This window comes from Phodopus roborovskii, unplaced genomic scaffold, assembly GCF_943737965.1.
Source record: "Phodopus roborovskii unplaced genomic scaffold, PHOROB, whole genome shotgun sequence".
Lineage (NCBI taxonomy): Eukaryota > Metazoa > Chordata > Mammalia > Rodentia > Cricetidae > Phodopus > Phodopus roborovskii.
This window is the reverse complement of record NW_026126636.1, coordinates 3,445,364-3,466,411: the sequence shown is the minus strand read 5'-3', so window position 1 is coordinate 3,466,411 and position 21,048 is coordinate 3,445,364. Positions and strand designations below refer to the sequence as shown.

Genomic DNA, 21,048 nt, shown 5'->3' with positions numbered 1-21,048 from the left:
ATTGGCTGCTTTTCCAGAGGGCCTGGGTTCAGTTCCTAGCATCCACATGGCAGCTCGCAGTCATCTGTTCCAGAGGTTATGACTCCTTCTTCTGGAATCTATGGGCATAGCACACACATGATGCATAAAAGCACACCCATAAAATAATAATTTTTAAATTTTCTTTGCGGGAGCGGGGGGGGGGGCTGGGACAAGTTTCTCTGTGTAGCCCTGGCTGTCCTGGGACTTTCTCGGTAGATCAAGCTGGCCTTGAATTCAGAGATCCACCTACCATTGCCTTCTGAGTGTTGGGATTAAAGGCGCGTGTTACCACAACCTGGTATAATCTTTTGTTGTTGTTGTTTGCTTTTACAGGCAGGCACACCTCACTATGGTTTGAGCCTGAAATGTTCCCAACAGATCCATATCTTTGAACACCTAGTGTCCAACTGCTGGTGCTATTTTGAGAGATTGTAGGGCCTAAGCCAGGCCTGTGTGGGGGCCGGGAAAAGGTGAGAGGGCAGAGGAAGTCCCCAAGGCAGCTGCTGTGGGCCTCCGCCATACACAATATTCTACACCCAGCCGCACGATGGCAGGGACTCATATCCCACCATGTACTTGGACAAATGGTCTCAGGGCTTTTACCACTTTCCCCATTACTGTGACAAAATGCTTCACAGAAGCAAACTCAAGAGAGGAGAGCTTGGGCTGCAGAGATGGCTCAGTGGTTAATAGCACTGGCTGCTTTCAGACAACCTGGGTTTGATTCCCATAACCCACACCGCTGCTCACAACCATCTCTAACTCCAGTTCCAAGGGATCCAGTGCCCTCTTCTGGCCTCCATAGGTACTGCATGCACAGGGTGCACAGACACAATTAAAAAGAAAAGAACAGAGGGCATAGGGAAAAGTTTTATTTTGGCTCTTTATTTTATTTCAGAGGGTTGGATCGAGCATTGTAGGGAAGGTATGGTAGACCTTCCCTACAGGTCCACTAGTGTATAGCAGGATGCTGGCCTCACACGCTGGCCGGGCCAGGAAGCCGTGGAACTGAGGGTAAATAGGGCTGGATTATATTAAAGGTTTGTCTATAAGCCAAAAAAATACCCCTATTTCCACCTAAGGAACATGCAAAAATCTAGCACGGGGCAGTGTCAAAGGAAGCTGGTGCTACTCAAAGCCACAGGGCCCGGCCGGCGCTTGCCGTGGTCCAGCCTACAGACCTTTAAGCAGAAAGGGAAGCTTATAAAGACTGTTGCTGCCCTTTTCTGTGCCCAGAAAAATTTCCCAGGGCCTAGATTGATTCTCAGAAAAGATTAGGAACTAAGAAGTATAAATTCCAGGCTTGGGTTTCCTCTCTGCAGTGTCTGTAATTATTTTTTCACTCAGTTAACTTTAATTAACCTGCCGCAGGCCTCTACGCGCCTGGTGCTGGGCTCCCTGGACTTGCAGAGCAGGGTGGTTCCCACGACCTCCCTGCTTTTATGTTTGGGGAGCAGCTATGAGAGGGGCTCAGTTGACCGGTAGAGCCTGACCTGGGTTTTTTGAGCAGGCCATGACCTCTGTGCCACAACCCTTAAAAAAAGACTGTTGCTGCCACCTGGCATCGGTGAGGGGTGGGAGAGGGAATCTGGCCTCGCTCATAGTGTGCCCAGACCGAGAACCACAGATTCCCAAACCTCAGGCCTGAGTACCGCCCGGGCTCCCTGCAGGAGGACTGTCCGGCATGTCTAATCATTGCCTTACAAAGCCATGGATGCATCATCCCTTTCTCCAAGCGTGGCCTGCAGAGTCCGGCCCGCTGCTGTCAGCCTCTGGATGCTGGGCGAGCATGAGTGGACAAGAAGGGGGTGGGGCTATTCTCTCACACACGCAGAAACTGCTGCGCCTGTGTCTTCATCTCTGTATCCTCAGGCGCTGGCCCGCCACGAGCAGTTGTCATGACCCCTGAAGAAACCCATAGAGAGGAGATGGGTGGGTAGAAATACCACTCTGCAGCGGCAAGGCAGAGAATGGACTACTGGCGGGGAAGCAGGGGAGGCTTTGATGCTTTTCTAAGCAAGCTGACACCCTCGCCCACGGGTAGACTGGAGCGGGTCCCCTCCTGATGCTTACATGCCCTCACCTATGTCGTCAAATCATGGCTCACTGTCTATGATGTTAGCATGATTCCTACAGCCTCATCAGCCTCCAGAGAAAGGGGGTCGATCTGACCAAAAGTGGGTGGTCTCTGGCGGGAAGATAACTCTTCCGGAGGATGAGGCCCCCACAGGCTCAAGTCTCAGGGCTTGCTTCCCTGGCGGTGGGATGTTGTAGACACATTAGAAGACGGGACCTAGCTCCTAGTGAGGAACTGGGGGTGGGCCCTTAGGAATACCTTGTCCCCGGCTGCCACCTCCTCTTCTCTTCCTCTCCCCTCCTGTTTGTCACAAGGTCAAGACCGCCCTCCACCACATACTCTCATTGCATGGTGCTCTACCTAAGAACACAGTACCAAGCCACTACGGACCGAACTCTCCAAAACCCGGAGCAGAAACAAAGTCAGGTACTGTCAAGTGACAATAACAACGACCTAACTCATACAGAGGAAGGAGAGAAGAAAGTACAAGCTACACCCAGCATGCAGAGATGCCTGGGAAGGTGGGTTACAATGTCCCACGGGGTCACCCCAAGGCTATTTGATAGACAAAGAAAGGTAATAGAATGCCCTGTGATTACCACCTTGCTCGTTTCCAGCCGGGCACTATAGATGTGACTACAGAGAGCTGCCCATCAGTCACACGGCCACCATTAGAGCCATTGCAGATTTCTGTCAACAACTAAGCGGCTTCTGCAGTTGTGCCCTGAATCTGTTCACACCAGATCCATTCATGGAGACAGGATGGGGCTGCTCGTGGGCCTAGGACCCAGGAGAGGAGGCAGGAAGCTCAGCTGTACAACATTTGCCATTTCACAGACCCTGGAGAGCACACAAGCACCTGCCGACATCACGTGGCTTCCCGCCCAGCTCCTAAGCCCTGTCCCCAGCCTTCCCTCCTGGGACCTTATTCTCCATGCTTGTTCTCACTAGGGACTATATGGTCAGCCAACTCCTGGCTCCATGCAAACGAGAATCAAAAAGCCAGCTGCCTAGCCTCCCGAGGAAACTGCTTGCTATCTGGCTGGATCCGTAATGTCCTAGGAGGGGACCAACATCCTGGAATCTGCAATGTTCCTCTTCCCACAGAGACCCAAGGGTGCATGCTCCAGAGGACATGTGTCTCTGACCCCTCCTCTGTATCCCCCCCACCCCAGGGTTCTTTAGTTAGTCACATCGTATTTTCAAGACTACAGGGAGATGCTGGTCCAAAGGTCATTTCTCTCCCTCTTCTTCAAACCCAGCTGTTGCCTTGGGCCTCAATATAACAACTGTCACAGGACATGGCCTGGCTGCCCCAGGCCGTGAAAATACATTTGCAAGACCTCAGCTCCCACCTGGGACTGCCTTGGCCTCAGCTCATATGTCACACTCTGCTCTGGTGACAAGGGGAAGTGATCCTCATGTCCCCGCAACCCTTTCTAAAACCAACAGACAGTAAGGAAAGTCAGATCATTGGCAATGAAGAGAGGGTTGCAGGGGGTTGGTTAAGGCATGAGAAACACACAGCCTGGTTGAGTATCCTGCCCTGCTCAAAACTGCAAAGCCTTCTAGTGGTTTCTTCCCCCAAGGCCTGAATGGCGTCACTAATTCTTACTTTAAGAAAGAAAAGATCCAATTAATGTTACACCTCCTGGGACACAGGGCAAGGCTGACAATCCCTCCCATCTCCTTCTTTATTTGATTCAAAAATTTGAAATTGACTTCAGGGGCTAAGCAAGGACTTGAGAATTCAGCCAAAACACACGCACCTCCAGTGGCGACAGCTGGACACATGGATGACTCCAAGGACACGCCTGGCTGTGGCTGCTCCGGAGCCTGGATGTTGCTCTCAGTCATTCAGAAACCCCTCTGGCTGTGGGGACCCACCCACACCTCATGACAGACAGCTTGGGTACACCCACGTGATCAGTGGGTCCCAGGCCCGGGAAAGTTCTCTGTCCCGGTGTGTCCTTCTCATACGGGCAGGAGCGAACAATGCGTCCCTCCCAGCTGAGGGCTACAGGAGATGCTGTTCGTCGGGAGACGGGCTGCTATGGCAACTTGAGGAGAATGGAGCCAGGCACTGCCGTCACCTTGAATCCGGCACCGTGCCTTCTGCTGCAGGGGCAGCGGGGGCCTGGCACCCGGCTCTTCCCACTACTGCAGCTGGGCACGGGTAGCTGGCCCTGGGTCCCCCTCCTTGGCTGCCTGGCCTTGGGTACTCATCAGCTCCTCCTCCATCGGAGGGAGCACACCCAGTCCTGAGAGCACCACCTCCATTTGTATTTGTCACACTAGTTCTTTCGTGTGTGCGCGCCCGCGTGTGGCTCCAGCTTACTTCTGAGATGGGGCTCTTCCTTGATTTCAGCTCATTAAAATCCTGCAGCTAATTAAAACCCGCTCTACCAGCGGCAGCGGCAGTGGCTGCAAACTCTGGGATTCCTCCCTCCAGTTTTATGCGTAGGCATAAAGTTGCAGTGCTCAAGGAAGCTGCAAGGGCTTAGACTCTGAGGCAGGGCTGCGGGCTCTGAATTGCTCCAGCCCTCCTCCACCAGCTGGGTCTCAGGGGTGCTGGATGCAGCCCTGCACGACTCATCGGCACCCTAATTGGATAGGTGGGTAGGTATCGATTTGCCCACTGTCCTAGGTTTCTGCTGCAAGGCCAGATTCCCTCCAATCTCCCCCACCCTCCAGCTTCTGCAAGTCAGAGAAAGGGCTACCTATTGTGGAGGGTACAGTGTCAGTCAGGTTTATAGAGCCCTGAACTTTGTTCCTGAAGCCCCTGTGAACACCACAGTCCAGCCTCACAAATCCCCCCCCCCCCCCCGCACAAACACAGAAAGTCTCCCTGAAGGCTGAAGGGATTCCAGAAAATTCAAGACTGCTATGACAGGTCCCAAGGAACTGGCCAAAGAACCAGCAGCTACAAGGCACACCACTTGGGACTTCTCATCTGCTCGGGGGAAGTTTGCACCCATAGCCAGAGGATAGGAATTCTAAGGAGAGAGAAACTGAGGCCCTCCTGACGCCAACCCTTGCAGATCCCAGTGCCCCAGCCCTGAAGCTCTGAGCCCTTCCCCCACTGGGCACTCGGAGCCAGGGGAGCTGTGTGGGAGGGCCCTCTCTTTCTTTGCATTCCCAGCACTGAGTACCAAGCCTGGTACCGGAGAAGTGATCAATAATAGCTGTGGTGCATGTGGAATGTGCATGAGTTAATAAATGGAAGTGTTGGGGGCCATCGGGAGAGAGGCACACCATGAACGTGGACTTTTAAAAAGCTCATTTACGTTTCAGGGAGCTACGGGTTTGTTTTGATTGGGTTTGGGCAGGAGTCAAGTCCAGTGGAAGGGTTCCGAAGTGAGCCCTGTGGAGTTGTTACCTCAAGAGCGCCCGAGGCTCACTGTGCATTGGGATGAGACCACCTGGGATCCCTCCATCTGTTCGAGATTGCACAACACGGGGCTTGAAGACTTGTACTTCCAAAGTAAATGTACAGCCTCTCCCTTGTGGGTATGCAAATGTATAGGAAAGCATTTACATAATTCTATGGATGTCATAGAACTGATGGCCTCCAACCCTTTTGTATTAGTTACTTTTCTCATTGTTGTGACAAAAGGGACGTGAAGAAGGAAGGGTTTTGTCTCACGGTTGGAAACAGAAAGAGATGCCATGGCAGAGCATGAAGCATCGGGCTGCAGTCTGCCTGCAGTCAGGAAGCAGACAGCGAGGACGCTGGTGCAAAGCTGGCTTCCTCCCTTTTTGCTCAGTCTGGAACCTTAGCCTGAGGGATGCATCCAGGGTGCACCCTCATCACACCTTCCGATGGCCGTATGATGTTAGAAAACCCCAGGCAAACTCACAGCTCACGTGTGTTAATCAAAGGCCAAGAAGGGGCTGGCCAGATGGCTCAACGAGTAAAGACACTTGCCTCCAAGCACGACAACCTGAGTTTGAGCCTAGGACTCGTGCACTAGAAAAGGATTAACTCCTAAAAGTTGTCCTTTTAACCTGCACATGCTTACGGGAACTCGTGTGTACACACACACACACACACACACACACACTCACTCACACGCACATAAATTGTTTCGAAATCAATACAAGCGTGTCTCAGAAGATGTATGTAAGGTGAACCAGAACAGTCACAAAGGGACAACGCCACACGGATGCACTTTATGAGGTGCACAAAATTGTCAGGTTCAGAGATGGCAGGCAAGGTAGAGATCGCCTGGGTCTCGGAGGGGATGCCCGCAGTTTTTCAGTGGGTACAGAGTCCAGTCTGGGGAGATGAAGAGGCTGGGAGGTGGATGATGGTGATGGCTGCATATCAGTGTGAATTTAGTTAACGCCACTGAACTGCACACCGAAAAAATGGTAACAGTGGGACCGGAGAGATGGTTCAGTAGGCAGGACTGCTCGTGCAGAAAACCCAGGTCCCAGCACTCATGTAGGGTGACTCACAACCACTTGTAACTCCAGTTCCAGGGGATCTTTCCAGACTCCCTGGGCACCAGGCACACATGTGATGTACATATGCACATATATGCAGACTATGGTGGTTTGGATAAGAACGGCCCACATAGGCTTGTATGTTTGAATGCTTGTTCCCCTGTTGTTGGAACTATCTGGAAAGGATAAGGAGGCGTGACCTTGTTGGAGAAGGTGTGTCACTGGGGCTGGCTTTGAGACTTCAAAAGCCCCAAGACATCCCCAGCGTACTGTTTCCTGCTTACAGTTCCAGATGTGAGCCCCCAGCTGTTCCTGCTGCCCTGTCTTCGCTCTGCCATCATGGACTTGACCCTCCCGAGCTGGGAGCCCAATTAAACCCTTCCTTTTATGAGTTGCCTTGGTTACGGTGTTTTATCACAGCAATGGAAAAGTCATGAAGACAAGATAAAACACAGGCACAGCTAAACTCGTACATTTCATGTGACGTGTATTTTACACATTCTTGTTTTTACTGGGCTCAGATAAGGAGTTCATGTTCTGGGCCTGGCTTCCCCTCCAACCGGCTGTGAAACCCTCAGGATTCCATTTTCTTTATCTCACAATCTGTCCTCAGACAAAATATCAACCGCGGGTGAGTTTCCACGTTCCTAGCAGCTTGGGGGGGGGGGGAGTGAGGCAGATGCCTTGGAAAACAGAAAGGCATCTTGTGACTTTCACACCCACAGTGCCACTTTCAGGCGGACAAGTGGTCAGCGGAGAGAGAGAGAGAGCCTCCATCACCCATGTCTGAGGCCTGTCCCTCACCACGGGTCTCGGCCACTTGCATACAAAAACCTCTCTGGAAGGCTTCTAGGGATGTGCCCTAAAGTCCGACACACCCAAATCATTGTTGCAGAGGCAGCCAGGTCCTCGTGCACGAGTAGGTCATGGTAAGCTATTTGCCTCCATGACAGCTGTGTCTGTTTTTGACAGAGGTGTCCGTGACAATGTGGCTGCAGAGTCAAGCTGTACGCTATATTCTTGGGTCCTACAGAGCCACGCTTTTCTACCAGAGGGTACTCTGCCTGAAATGAGGCCACCTGGGGCTGCTATGGACCAGGGACCATTGTTTTATGTGTGCACTGCATGGAGCCCAGCCAGGACTGTGTCCCCTTACCTAGGAATCTCTGGGGCCTGGACAGTGAGACCGGGTCTCGCGTCGTAGCTTAGTCTGATCTGGATTGCGCTATGGAATCCAGGTTGGTTTGGGAGTTGAGATCTTCCTCTGTCAGCCTCCCAAGTGCTGTGATTACAGACCCTGATGGAAATCACTTTAAAGCCGACATTTAAACCGGGATAATGACTTGGACCATAATGTAACTACAGCCAGATTTTTCATTTAAAAATCTTTAATTTTTAAAGAACTTTAAAGGGCAACATGGGACTGCATTCGGTGACGAAGCATCCTCTATTTTACAGTCTCGTTATTGATACCCTGGTTGTGACACTGTACTATTGTGCAGTACAGCTGTGCGTAACGTTAACTATTAGGAGGAATGGTATAAAGAGCACACAGGAATTCTGTAGGCTGTTTTGTACAACCGTATGAATATATAAAAAATATTCTATTTTTTAAAGATGTCAGGAACTTAAAATTAGAAGTTCCTGGGGCTGGAGAGATGGCTCTGTGCTTACGAGCACAGGTTGCTCTTCCAGGGACCTGGGTTTGATTCTTAGCACCCACAACCATCTGTAACTCCGGTTCTAGAGGACTCAATGCCACTTCTGGCCTCTGTGGGCACTGCATGTACATGGTACACCTACACACATGCAGGCAAACACTCGTGCACATAACATAAAAGTAAATAGGTCCTAAAAATGTCTGGTCTTTCAGCTCATGCGTAGTGGGAATGAATTCTAACAATGCACCCACAAATAACAGAAAGCCCTTCTCATGGATCAGTGCCAGCCCTCATTTTATATATGAAACATCTTAAAGTTAAGAGACTATTCCTTTAATAGGAAAATTTGATGTGTTAGCAACTACTGGCCGCTCTTTGTGCATTTTTCAATTGCAAATTGCACTTTAAAAATGCAAACAATTATTAATATTGATTTGGACTAAAACAATATTGAATTTCAATATATCTCCAACTCCTTTATGAGTTGCCCTGTGGACACATGGCGATTATGATAGAAGAGCATCTGCATGCTCGATTTCTTTTCAGTGAGGATCCTTGAGGAGGACTGACATGATGCATGGATAATGAACTAACCTCACAGGTATAAGCCCAGCTCCAGAGTCCTTGGCCATAACCACAGATTTCCCCCACAGCCCAGGCCCCTGACCTGTGTCATTGGACGTTTCCCCAGTCCATCTTACAAAGCACAGGTTAGGAACACAAGCTCACATCCAAGAATAGAATTTCAAGGGTTTTCAGAGGGAGGAAAGAAAACGGAACAGATATTTATCTTGCTTTGATGATGTTTCAGAGACGGCTCAGGGCACTATAGAAATAGTCCACTTAGCTTGCTTCACAATTACTTCTTCAAGTGGAAATCATTGTCCTTGTTTGTCACAGGCCTGCTTTTCTGTGAGAAGGAGCTGAGATGCAGTTTGGAGGTGTAAGTGTTTATTAAGGACCAACACCTGTGAAGGGGAGAGGCTGGAGACTGAAGGGGGCAGGACACCCCTGCATCGGGCACAGCCTGCGGGCAGCAATGGCTGACTTTTCTACCTCCAGCATTTTCTGTGGCTGGGTGTGGGTCACCCAGGGAAGGGTGTGACCTCGGGTGAGGCAGCTTGCAAATGCTGAGGCAGATCCGGTGGGAACTGACAACTGACTCTGGCCGTTGACCGCATGTGCTGTGGGAGGTCAGCAAGCCCTCCCTGGAAAGATAGACGCACATCTCTCATCTGCCTCTCTGTTTCCCAGTGGACAAAACAAAGGCCCAGGGAGACCAAACATGTCAAGGTTATGCAATAAATTATAGCCGTCCCAGATCCGTCGGATTCAAACCCTGTCTCTCTCCCTGCCGGCCCCAGCTTTTCTCCAGCAACGCTTACAGCAGCCTGTCCTGACCTTCATTTGTGGAGACAGGAAGGCTTGGAAGCCTCCAGAGGAATATGCAGAAAGTTTGGCTGTGTAAGCAAATACACTCCCCTCCCCCCACTAACATCTGTGCAACATGTACGCATGCGTGTGCACGTACACACACACACACACACACACACACACACACACACATTGCTAATGCAAGGGGAGACATGGGTTATTCGGGTGAAGAGCTCCCCCGACTTTCAGCTTGGGGCCATCTTTTCCCAGTAGAGCCAATGGATCTTGCCAAAAGCAGCGGAGAGTGCGCAGTGTTGCACCACCAGCCTCCCGTTACTTGTAGCAAGCACTAAGCCATTCACATTTCCCAGCTGCTCTGACATCCACAGCAGGGAAAATTACAGGGAAGGAAAAAAATTGCATATTTACTTCTCCAAATTGAAAGTTGGGGTATAATAATATGGGCAAGAAGGAATGTGTGAGTAAAACTGGAGTGCCCCGGCCCCTGGCAGGGCGCAGCTGCCTCCAAGCTGCCAACGGCAATCCAGAGGCTCCGGAGGAGGAGAGACTGGCTGGGAGGCTTGGCCTCTTTCCAGGGAATCCCTCTCCCTGTGGTTGGCACAAGGCTGCTCCAGAGGACTTGCCCATGGGCACTCGGATGCCAGCAATGCCTGGAACAGAGTGGGTGCTTGGGCACTGTGTGGTGAGCAGAGTATCCTATGTGAGGAGAAAAGGGGGGAAGGCATTTGCACACTAGAACAACTTTTAGCCAAAGTCATGTGTCTGAGATAGGTGGATGCAACAGACGGATACACAGTGACCACCCCCTTCTTACTTCTTAGTTAAACATTTGGTTTCTAGTAATTTTTAAGAGTGTATGTGTGTGTGTGTGTGTGTGTGTGCACGCATGCGTGCATGTGAGGTACAGGTGTCTAAGAAAACCAGAAAGGTCAGATCCCCGGGGGCTGGAGTCACAAGTAGTTTAGAGCCACTGGATATGGATGTTGGGGACTGAACTCAGGTCCTCTGCCAGAGAAGTTAAGTGCTCTTACCCCTGAGCCATCTCTCCAGCTCAGCCATTCCTTTCTTGACTTGTGTATTAGCTACTTTTGTCATCACTGTGACAAAGTACTGGCAGGAACAACAGAAAGGATATGACTGTTATTGGCTCATGAGTGGATGGATTTCAGACCGTCATGGCAGGGACGGTACGCAGGAGCAAAGGAGCTCCCATCACGTCAGGAGGCAGAGACAGGGGATGGTGGTCCCCTGACAACATCCTCTCAGGATTCTTAGCTCAGTGGATGCCGGTGTCTACATTCAGGAAACACTTTGCTGTGAGCTATTCTCTCTGGGATCACTCACAGTTCCAGCCAGGGGTGAGCCTCCCCAATCTCCTAGCTCATTCTAAAGCCAGGCATGCTGAAGAAGCACACTCCCTATACAAGAGCTAACCACTGAACAGGATGGTCTCTTACAGTGGCTAGGACTGACAGTAGCACAGAATGACCACGTGTCTTGGTCCCCTCCTTTTGTCCAGTGAGTAGGTTGAGTTTCAGTGACCTGAGAGTCCTAATGAGTAGCTATGCATGGAGTCGGGGGCCCAACCCCTAATGAGGTTCTGCCCAACATCTCCATCTCTGTTGCAAGTCTCCTCTGCCTCATTGATCAATGAATGGTCCCTTCTTTCATCCTAGATAATTTTGGAAAGCCAGAATTTACAACCCCTCTCCTCAACTCCTCTCTCCATTCTACCATGCTAAGCTGGAGTTGCAGCCTTGTGAGCATCTTTTCCTGTCTGTTGGTGCTAAGCTGGTTCAGCACCGGAGGACCTGGACAGCTCCCACCTCCAAACAGAACTAACTGTATGGTATTTTCAGTCACCAGTCCCTGTTCAAAAAGTTAGGGCTGCCCAACTCTGTTCTGAGATACCAGTTTAAGATGTGTTACATTTTTTATTCCTTGGGATAGTTGTCTGATGATGCAAAGATGTGTTGCATTCTTTTATGTTGCAATTGTTTAACTCTGTGAAGCTGTGTTACTTTGCCTGTCTAATAAGGAGCTGAACAGCCAATAGCGAGGCAGGAGACAGATAGGTGGGGCTGGCAGGCAGAGAATAAATGGGAGAAATCTAAGGAAGAACTAGGAGGACTGGGAGCGAGAAAAGGAGGAGAGGAGGGCACCAGGGGCCACAGCCACACAACAGTCACGGAGTGGGAAGGGAGGAAAGACACAGGATAAAGAAAGGTAAAAAGCCCAGAGGTAAAATGTAGAAGAAACAGGATAAAAAGCTGGCTAGAAACAAGCCAAGTTAAGGCAGGGCATTTAAGTAAGAATAAGTCTCCATCTATTTATTTGGGAGCTGGGTGGTAGGCCCCCCAAAGAAAAAAACAAAAAACAACTACACAGCTCTCCACATCCAAACATCTGAGCGTGACCCATGAACTTGGAAGAGCCAGTCTCTGGTAACATCCTGCCTTCGTCCCTCATCACTCCCAGATGATGCCTATGGAAGCCTGCCGTGCCCTCCCATGTCCTCAGCCCCCAGGACTTTCCTCCAACACATGTAACCAGGATAGAGCACCGTGCTCCAAGTGTCAGACGTTCAGTAGTGTTCCTCATTGGGTGGCATCACCATGTCATATTTCCTGTGCGGTGAGTGAGTAGGTCCCTCAAAGACCCATCCCACAAGGCTACTTACGGAGATTCCAGCTGTGACGGGCTGATGTCCTGGGGTGAAGGACCAGTCTCCTCCCCACAGATGGCACCTCTCTTTCTTTAAAAAAATAAAAGTACCTGTGTTGAGTGTATGTAAACCATATGAATGCCTGCTGCCTACGGAGGTCAGAAGCTTTGCTGCTCTGGAATCTGATGGTACCCAGGCAGAGGCAGCTGTGGCTCTGTGAGTTCAAGGCCAGCCTGGTCTACATAGTGAGGCCTTGTCTCATGAAACAAAAACTCTTCGTGTCTAAACCCTCCTGGCCCTGGGGTCCACTCTGCCATGAAAAGTACAGCCACAGGTGTGAGGAGCCATGAGATCCCTGGATAGAAGTGATGCTTAATGTTGCAGAGACTGCATAAAATTAGCTGAGCAGAGAAAAGGCTCGAGTCCTTGCTGCGCCGATCTGCCGTGGCCTCCCCGATGAGGAGCTGGCTCTGTACCATTCGGAAACATGGACTTGGAGGATGGTCAGTGTGGTGAGACGGGGAGGTGGTGCAGGATGTATGGTACACCACCCCCAACCCCGTTCTGTCCCTTCATCCCCTCCCTCCTGCCTAGTGACGTTACCCCCCTTTCTCTCATCCAACCTATATTCTGAGGTCCTAACCCCCAGCACTCAGAATGTGACTGTATCTGGGATTACTGCAGACTAATCAGTTAGGATGAGGCCATGGTAGAATAGAAAGAAGGTGCCCTGTCCCTAAAAATTGGTCTACATAGTGAGTTCAAGGCCAGCCAAGGCTACCTAGTGTCCTTAGAGAAGGGAATCTACAGACTCATGTCCTATTCCCTAGGAAACCCTTTATTCATGTGAGGTTGAGGGTATGAACATGTCTGTGACATGCACATATGAAGACACTGCTCCATGGCTCTGTTTGTGTGTCTGTGTGCCGATGAACATATACCAAACACACACGTGTGTGTTTTCAAAGTCCTCATTCTGTTGTTAGCTGCCAACTAGCTAGGACGGTCCAGCTGCAGCCAGGGGGCTAAGCCCACCAAGGGGAATGACCCCCAAGTACATCTTGTCCCCTCTCCACAGTGAATCTGTCCTTCACAGGGGTGGGAGAGTCAGGCTCCTTCCTGGCAGACTTCAGACAGCAAAGCTCTGTGTCTTCTGTGGGCCTGGAGGAAGGACAGCAGGAGGGTGGCCTGGGCTGGTGGGGCGGGAGATGCGTAGGAGCAGCAGCCTAACAGGGCCATCTGCCATCTGCGCCACTGCTCTGCTGTCCTCTCTGTCCCTTCTCCGCCTCAGGGTGCATCACTCTGGTGACCCCTGGGAACTGGAAGCTAATTTTCCACCATCATTAGTGATGGGAAGACCTCAGGTTCCTGTCTTTAATTAAAGTCAAACGTGGGGCTGAGGAGAAGTTCCACACGCAGACGTCCCTGTCTCGTTTGCAAAAGCCATATGCAAATAATTAAGCAAGGCATGGAAGCCATAATTAAAAATTTCACAAACCCCTCATTAGCTGAGCAGGCTGCACAGCGAAGCAGGACTGAGCCCCTCCCCCACACCCATGGCAGTTCCTGCAGATGGTTAATTGGGGGGTGGGGGTGGGGGTGGGGGAGAATGGTGGGCCACACCTAGGTGACAGCGCACCTGGCAATGTGCCCGCAGGGCTCCTAGTACATTTCCTAGGACAAACTGACAGCTTGGTCTCTCTGCCTCTCCATCCCAGGATATGGAGGCTCCACAACAGGGGCCATAGTCCCAAATTTCACTCCCTCTCCTGGGTGCAATCCTGATATGTGTACAGCTGGGTCCCACTGGAGACTAAAGACACCCTCCATGTGGACATGGCGGAAGCCCCCACCCCTCCTCAATTCCTGAAGTCATTCAATCCCTTTCATGCAAACTTATGTTACTGCACTGTGATCCATAGCAAGACAAAGGCCTTGGGCAGGATACCCACAACCCAGAGAGTTCTCACCCAGTCCTGGCTTCCATCAGCATCCCTGGTAATTCGGAGGGTGGGGTGCTGGGAGGGTGTGTCTGACTTTACTATTTCAGATGCTCTTTGGTTTCTCTCCCCATCCCACTGGGAGACCCTGGCTCCAGCTCTCAGCATCCAGACACCTGGGTCACCTCGTGATGGGGATTGATCCTGCCAGGCGAGTCACCACAGGCATAATCTTTACTTGCTCATTGACGTTTCCAAATGAATATTCACTTGTCCCAATTGTGGCCACTTGTTTTCTGTCTCCTTTGATCAATCGTATTCCTCAGGAGGTGCGGTGCTCACTGGAGACATTGATTGATGGCCAGGAAGCTGCCCAGAGCACGATGGAACCAGATACGATCTCCCAGCTACAGGACTAGGACACTGGCTTGCTTGCCTCGCCTGCTGGCTGTCCTGTGCTGGGCTAGACCAAAGCTTCCGCACAGCCCACAGCCGAGATTCACTCCTCTCACTGGAAATGAGTGCAACGATTCCAGAAAACAGACCTTTTTGGTTTGTTTTTGAGACAGTGTTTGTATGTAGCCCAGGCTGGCCTTCAACTTACTATGTAGCCAAGGCTGGCCTTGAACTCACTGTGTAGCCCAGGTTGAACCTGAAATCTGGACCCTGAAATCAGCTTCCGGGATGCTGAGATTACAGGTCCACACCATCACTCAGATCCAAAAGCAGATCTTAGCAGCTATGGAACCTCAGAGTCAAGAGTGTCCTGCTTGGCCATCTCTTGACCCAAAAGATCTCTCCATCATTATCCACATTTCTGGACTCAGACATTACAATTCAGACATTGCTTTTCTGGTGGCTCAAAATAATAATAATAATAATAATAATAATAATAATAATAATAATACCCACTTTTCTTTCTCTTCTTTCGCATAGAGAGGACACAGACCACTCAGCCAAAGATGATAGTGAGATACCATGCCAGCTGTCTCAGAAACATCCAGAACTAGGTGTGGTGAGCCTGGCTGTAAATCCCAGCCCTTGGGAGGCCAAGGCAGAAAGATTATGAGTTCAAGGAAAGCCTAGACTACATAGCCAGACCCTGTCTCAGAAGAGAAAAAACAAAACATAATAATCGTCTCAGTCACTGTTCTAGTGCTATGATAAGACATCATGACCCGGGTAACTCCCAAAAGGAAGCATTTAGTTGGGGGCTTATAGTTCCTTAGAGTCAGTCCATGACCATCATGGCAGGAGCCAGGCACGGTACAGGAGCAGTAGCTAAAGAGCTCACATCTGGTCCATAGGCTGCAGGGTTGGAGATGGAGCAGTTAACTAAGAGCTACAGTCAGAAAGCAAAACTGGACCTGGTACATGCTATTGAAATCTCCAGTGGCATGCCTCCTCCAACAAGGTCACACCTCCTAGTCCTTCCTAAACAGTTCACCAACTGGGAAGAAAACATTCAAATACATGAGCTTATGGGGGCCATTCTCATCGGACCACCGCAGTAATCCAGCATAGGGAAGTCTTGGATGGCCTTCTGTCCTGTATTTCTTTCTTCTCCAGCACCACTCGGACAAAGGTGCATAGAGTGAGTTTGCAGCCCCCTTCATTTCTTTTACCCATCACTTACAGAAGCTTCCCCGTGGGTCGGACGCCCTGCCCAGTGTATCTTCACTGCTACGAACACACCTGACTGACCGCCTGCAGTGTAGTCATTGATTGACACCTCGTATAGGCGAGCATCTCTGACTTCCAAATTCAAAGTGCCTCAGAAGTCTACAGCTCCCCCATTGCTGCTGATGTGATCCACAGGTGGAAAATTCCACCACGGGAAATGTGATTTTCCACACAAAATTCATATCAATATTGTATGAAGCCACTTTCAGGCCTTGGGTACAATGGGCATAGGAGGCACACACGAGTTCTATGCTTAGACCTGGGCCTCATCCCTAAGACACTGCATTATTATATACACAAATGTTCCCAAAGCTGAACAGTTCAGGAACTCAGAAGGGCTGTCTGGACCTAAGTGTCTTGTATGAGGAAGGGTTCACTTGTGGTACACACTTAGGTGGAGAAATCGGCTGTCCCATTTATACAGACACAAATTCAAATTCTCATTCTATCTGTTTCTGTGTGTGTGTGTGTGTGTGTGAGAGAGAGAGAGAGAGAGAGAGAGAGGGAGAGAGAGAACGTGCTAGGCTACCTTTATACCATTTAGCCACACCCCCAGCTCCTAATAGCTTTATTCTAGGCATTCTACCACTGAGCCACGCCCGCAGCCTCTGACTCAGTTTAGTTTTAAAAATTCTTTATGAAGCATCTCAGATTTACATATATATCACATATATAAAATTATATATATGCATATATATATATATCATATACACAAAACAGTAGTGAACCCATTCCCATCTTAAATAATAGAACGATTGCTGATATTTGGATTCCCCTGGAATCTCACCGGTTGCTTCTCCCATTTCCCCCCTCCACAGGAGGTAACTCATCCATGTGGTAAATGTTTAATAAGCATATGTTCCAGGCCTGGAACTATTCTGGACAACTGACACCCGTTAGTCAACAGAACAAAGAACAGAATTCTATTCTAACCAGAGAAACACAGACACTGTAATGGACATAGTAAATTACACGGAACATTGAAAGGCGCTCAATACCATGAAGAGAGAAGAAACAGACGATGAGTAAGGGGAGAGGACCGTGGAGATCTTGAGTCTGGAAACTGGTCTCAGTACCTCAGTGTGCGTCAGGACACAGATGTCTTCGCTGGGAAGGTGGGTAGATGTACAGGGGTGGCTCATGCAAAGGCCCTGAGTGAGGATATTTCTGAAGTGTGATATGGGATGTCCTTCTGTATGTTGCAAACATGCATTGCTTTTACTGGTTGTTGAATAAAGCTGTTTTGGCCGATGGCCAGACAGAATACAGCTAGTAGGAAATCCAAACAAAGATGCAGAGAGAGGGAAGGTGAAGTGAGGGAGATGTCATGTAGCTGCCAAAGGAGCAACATGCCAAAGCATTACCAGCAAGCCACAGCCTCGTGGCAACACACAGATGGGTAGAAACGGGTTAATTCGTAAGAGGGAACTAGTCTGAGCCACTGACCAAACGATTACAATTGATATTAAGCCTCAGAGTGTTATTTCATAAGTGGCTGTGGGAATTGAGGGGAGGGACAGAAAACTTCCAACCTCAGAAGTGTCAGGAGAAAGTTGTACACCCAGAAGGATGAGCAGAAGTGAGATCAGGGAGGTGGCTTAATCCGTCTTGGACATAGGCAGTGCCCCCTCCTCGCACACTGAGAGCAATGGCAGAGGCGAGGCAAGAGGCGGCTGTTAGGGAGAGCTGTGTCTGCTCTCTCACGGGAGAACTAGTTACCGTCACATGCGTTGTTTACTCTGGCCATGGATACTGTGGGTCATAGGAACAGACTGTTAATGTCCCCTGTCAACCCCGGTGACATGGAGGAGGGCCCTGGGACAGCCAGGCTGCCTGCATCCGCACTCTGGCTCCCCTTCTGTGACAGCCAATCTCGATGGAGAAGCATCTAGAAGACTGGTCACACACACACGCTCTGGGTGTGTCCATGAAGGTATATCCAGAGGAACAACTCTGGGAAGAGACTTGTCCTGGGTGTAGGTGGTACCACCCCACAGGCTGGGTCCCTGGAGAGAGGAAGACGGAGGAGAGAATTCAAGCCATGCTCCCATCGCCATGACAGCCTTTGACTCTACAAGCTAGAAGAAATCCATCCGCAGAGCAATGAAAACCTTAGGCTGTGCCACCAGGGGCAAGTTACTTAACCTCTCTGTGCCTGGGTTTGTTTGTTTTGTTTGTTTTTTCAATTTAAACATGAGGCTACCATACTAGGTTACTATAAACATTATATGGGCAGTCACAGAGAATTTGTTGGAGCCATGCCTGGCACTTAAGGAGCCCTCATTCATTTAGCAATTAGTTTGGAAAGATGGACGAAGCCCCTCCTGCCCACCCAGGCTCCTACACCTGGCAAGACCAGAATGCCTGCAAGAAATGAGAGCTGTAGAAGCTTCCAGCGACGTCCCCAGGAAACGTCTCCCGAGCACAGAGAAATGTATGTTCCTGGAAAGGGCTTCCAGGAAACAGCCTATGAGCACTTCATCAAGAAGGGAGAGAGCAGCCGCATTCTTGGCCGGATATCTGCAGCCAGGCTGGCCTTGGGCTACCTCTATTGGCTGGTGTCCCAAAGAGCAGTGGGATGGTATTTATCTGTACAGTTTGTGTTCGCGGTGTTCTCTGAGGCGTGGCTGCTGGAGATGCCAAGCCCCGCACAGAACATCTATTTGCAGAGTGTGATGTGGTTAGGCCTCTTCCCTGATAGTTAAGCAGCAGGTACCCTGCGGCCCATGTCACACCCAGCACCTCCGATGATTTCCCATCGGCTCAAAAGGATCCAGTGCACAATAAGATTCCAACATACAGACCGAAGCGGCTCTGAACCCCCAACTCTCCTGACTCACAGGAGTCTATCTTCTATCTTCACAGGTGGGCACCATCACAGCTGGCTACCAGTGGGCCTTTAGGATTGACCCATATTACACTTCACGGGATCAGGGAAACAGGGTGGCATTTAACGTCCTGTTTAGTTTTTGCTGCCATATGCAGGGTTTTTCCCTCTCTTTTTTACATAATTAATTACTTTGCTTGCAAGGTTGAAGTCTCCTAAAAAATCTGGCAAAATGCTGAAAGTTGATGCTTGGCAGGGAATGATCGAGTGTATTTTCAAAATATTTGTAAGGTTTTCTTCTATGTGTGCGTGTGTGTGCATGCTCACACACACATACACACACACACACACACACACACACACACACACACCAGCCTTGTCTGGAACTTGGCATTGTTGCAATACCCATAATGGAAAATTGATATTATTTTCCAATTCAACTTGAAGAAATTTGACTCCAGTTCATACACATTAAGGGAATCTCTAAGACTTAAGAAAACAAAAATTTCTCCTGTTAAATATTTAAATTTTGTTGGGCAGTGGTAGCACATGCTTTTAATCCAAGCACTACAGAGGCAGAGGCAGGTGGATCTCCGTGAGTTCAAGGCCAGCCTGCTCTATAGAGTGAGTTCCAGGATGACCAAGGGTACACAGAGAAACACTGTCTCAAAAAAACAAAACAAAACAGAAGCTCGTTTTAATGAGTGCATGTGTGTGCACACTGGCACTCATGCAAATGGGTGTGTGTGTGAGTATATGTGTGTGCCCGCACATACATGTGGGGGCTAGAGGGTAAACTCAGGTGTCATCCGCAGCTATGGCGTCTATCTTATTGAGACTGGTTCTCCCATTGGTTTGGGACTCTCCTATTGGGCTAGCCCAGCTGGCGAGCGAGCCCCAGAGATCTCTGACTCTGCTTACCCAGCAATGTGCTTACGAGCACACGACAAACCCAGCAGTTTTTACGTGGGTTCTGGGGATCAAACTCAGGTCCCCACGTTTGCATGGCAAGTACTTCACCAACTGTGCCATCCTGCCGGCACCTGATTCTTTTCTGTTCTGAATGGACACGCAGTCCTTGTACATATCTATGGGGTACAATGTGACATTTAGATACATGTATGCAATGTGTAATGATCAAACCACGATAATTACCACCTCCATCACCTTGTATACTTGTCGTTTATGCGGGGAATACCCAAAATCCTCTCTACTAGAGATTTTGAGACGTACAATTTAATGGCTATCGCCTGAAGAATCCTATGGTCAAGTTTACCCCTCCACCTTCCTAGTAAGAGCCATCGTTAGTGATATATCACACTGCCAGGAGCTTGTGTGTGATTTTTCTCCTCGTCCAGCCATCACAATTAATAGCCAAATAATAGATCTGACCTTTTGCAAAACTCAAAGCCTGCCACATTCATTAAATTGGTATTTGGACACAAAAACTAAAAAGCCTCTGGGTTGGCAAGGTACAAGTATGATACCATTTTTTTCCTTTTTCTTTTCTTTTTCGTTTCTTTGTTTATTTATTTGTAATTATGTAGCTCTGGCTGGTCTGCATTTCACGATGTACGTAAACCAGGCAGGCCTTCAACTCAGAGATCTGCCTGCCTCTGCCTTCCGAGTGCTGGCAGTAATGGCCTGTGTCACCACTGACAGCTAAGATGGCTCACCAGATAAGGTGCTTGCCTCCAGGCCTGACACTGAGTTCAACCCCACAGGACCCACATGAGGAAGAAGAAAGCAACAACTTGTCCTCTGACTTCCACACGCTCACACAGCACATGAGCCCTTTCAAAAAACTAAATGTAATAATGATGATAATAATAATAATAATAATAATAATAATAATAATAATAATAAAAACTTGAAGTCCTCTGGGCTATCTTCTCTATTTCTTTGTCAAGTCAAGGATTTGGACGTTCTCAGTGTGGGTTTCATGAAATTTTCCTAGAAGGTGAGGATCTTTGTCTTTAAGGACAGCAGGGGCTCTGTCCTGCCCTCCTGAAGAGGAGCCTCCTGCACTGTCTTCAGGCACCCCCAAAAGGGACAAAAAATCAGAAGGAGGACAGCTGATGCTCATGTGTAATTTGAAGACACCATTGGAGACCTTGGCGGTGAGCCAGAGGGGCGTGTGGCGAGCCAAGCCTCTATCTACATTGGGCTCCAAATAGCTGGATGTGCCTGTGAGTTGGTGGGTTTGTCTGGCATGCAGCCATCAGACTGTGTGTGGCTGCTGGCAAAGCCTTGGGGTAGAGTTCCCAATCGTAACCCGAAGACCACCTTAAGCTCACAGAAGGGACACACCAAAGATACCACACAACCAA

General features: G+C 49.5%; 1 protein-coding gene across 1 annotated transcript in view; it reads right to left on the bottom strand.

The window, feature by feature from the left end:
- The window catches only part of Chst8 (carbohydrate sulfotransferase 8), a 127,595-nt gene that overhangs the window by 69,716 nt on the left and 36,831 nt on the right, over positions 1 to 21,048 (bottom strand). The window lies entirely within an intron of this gene.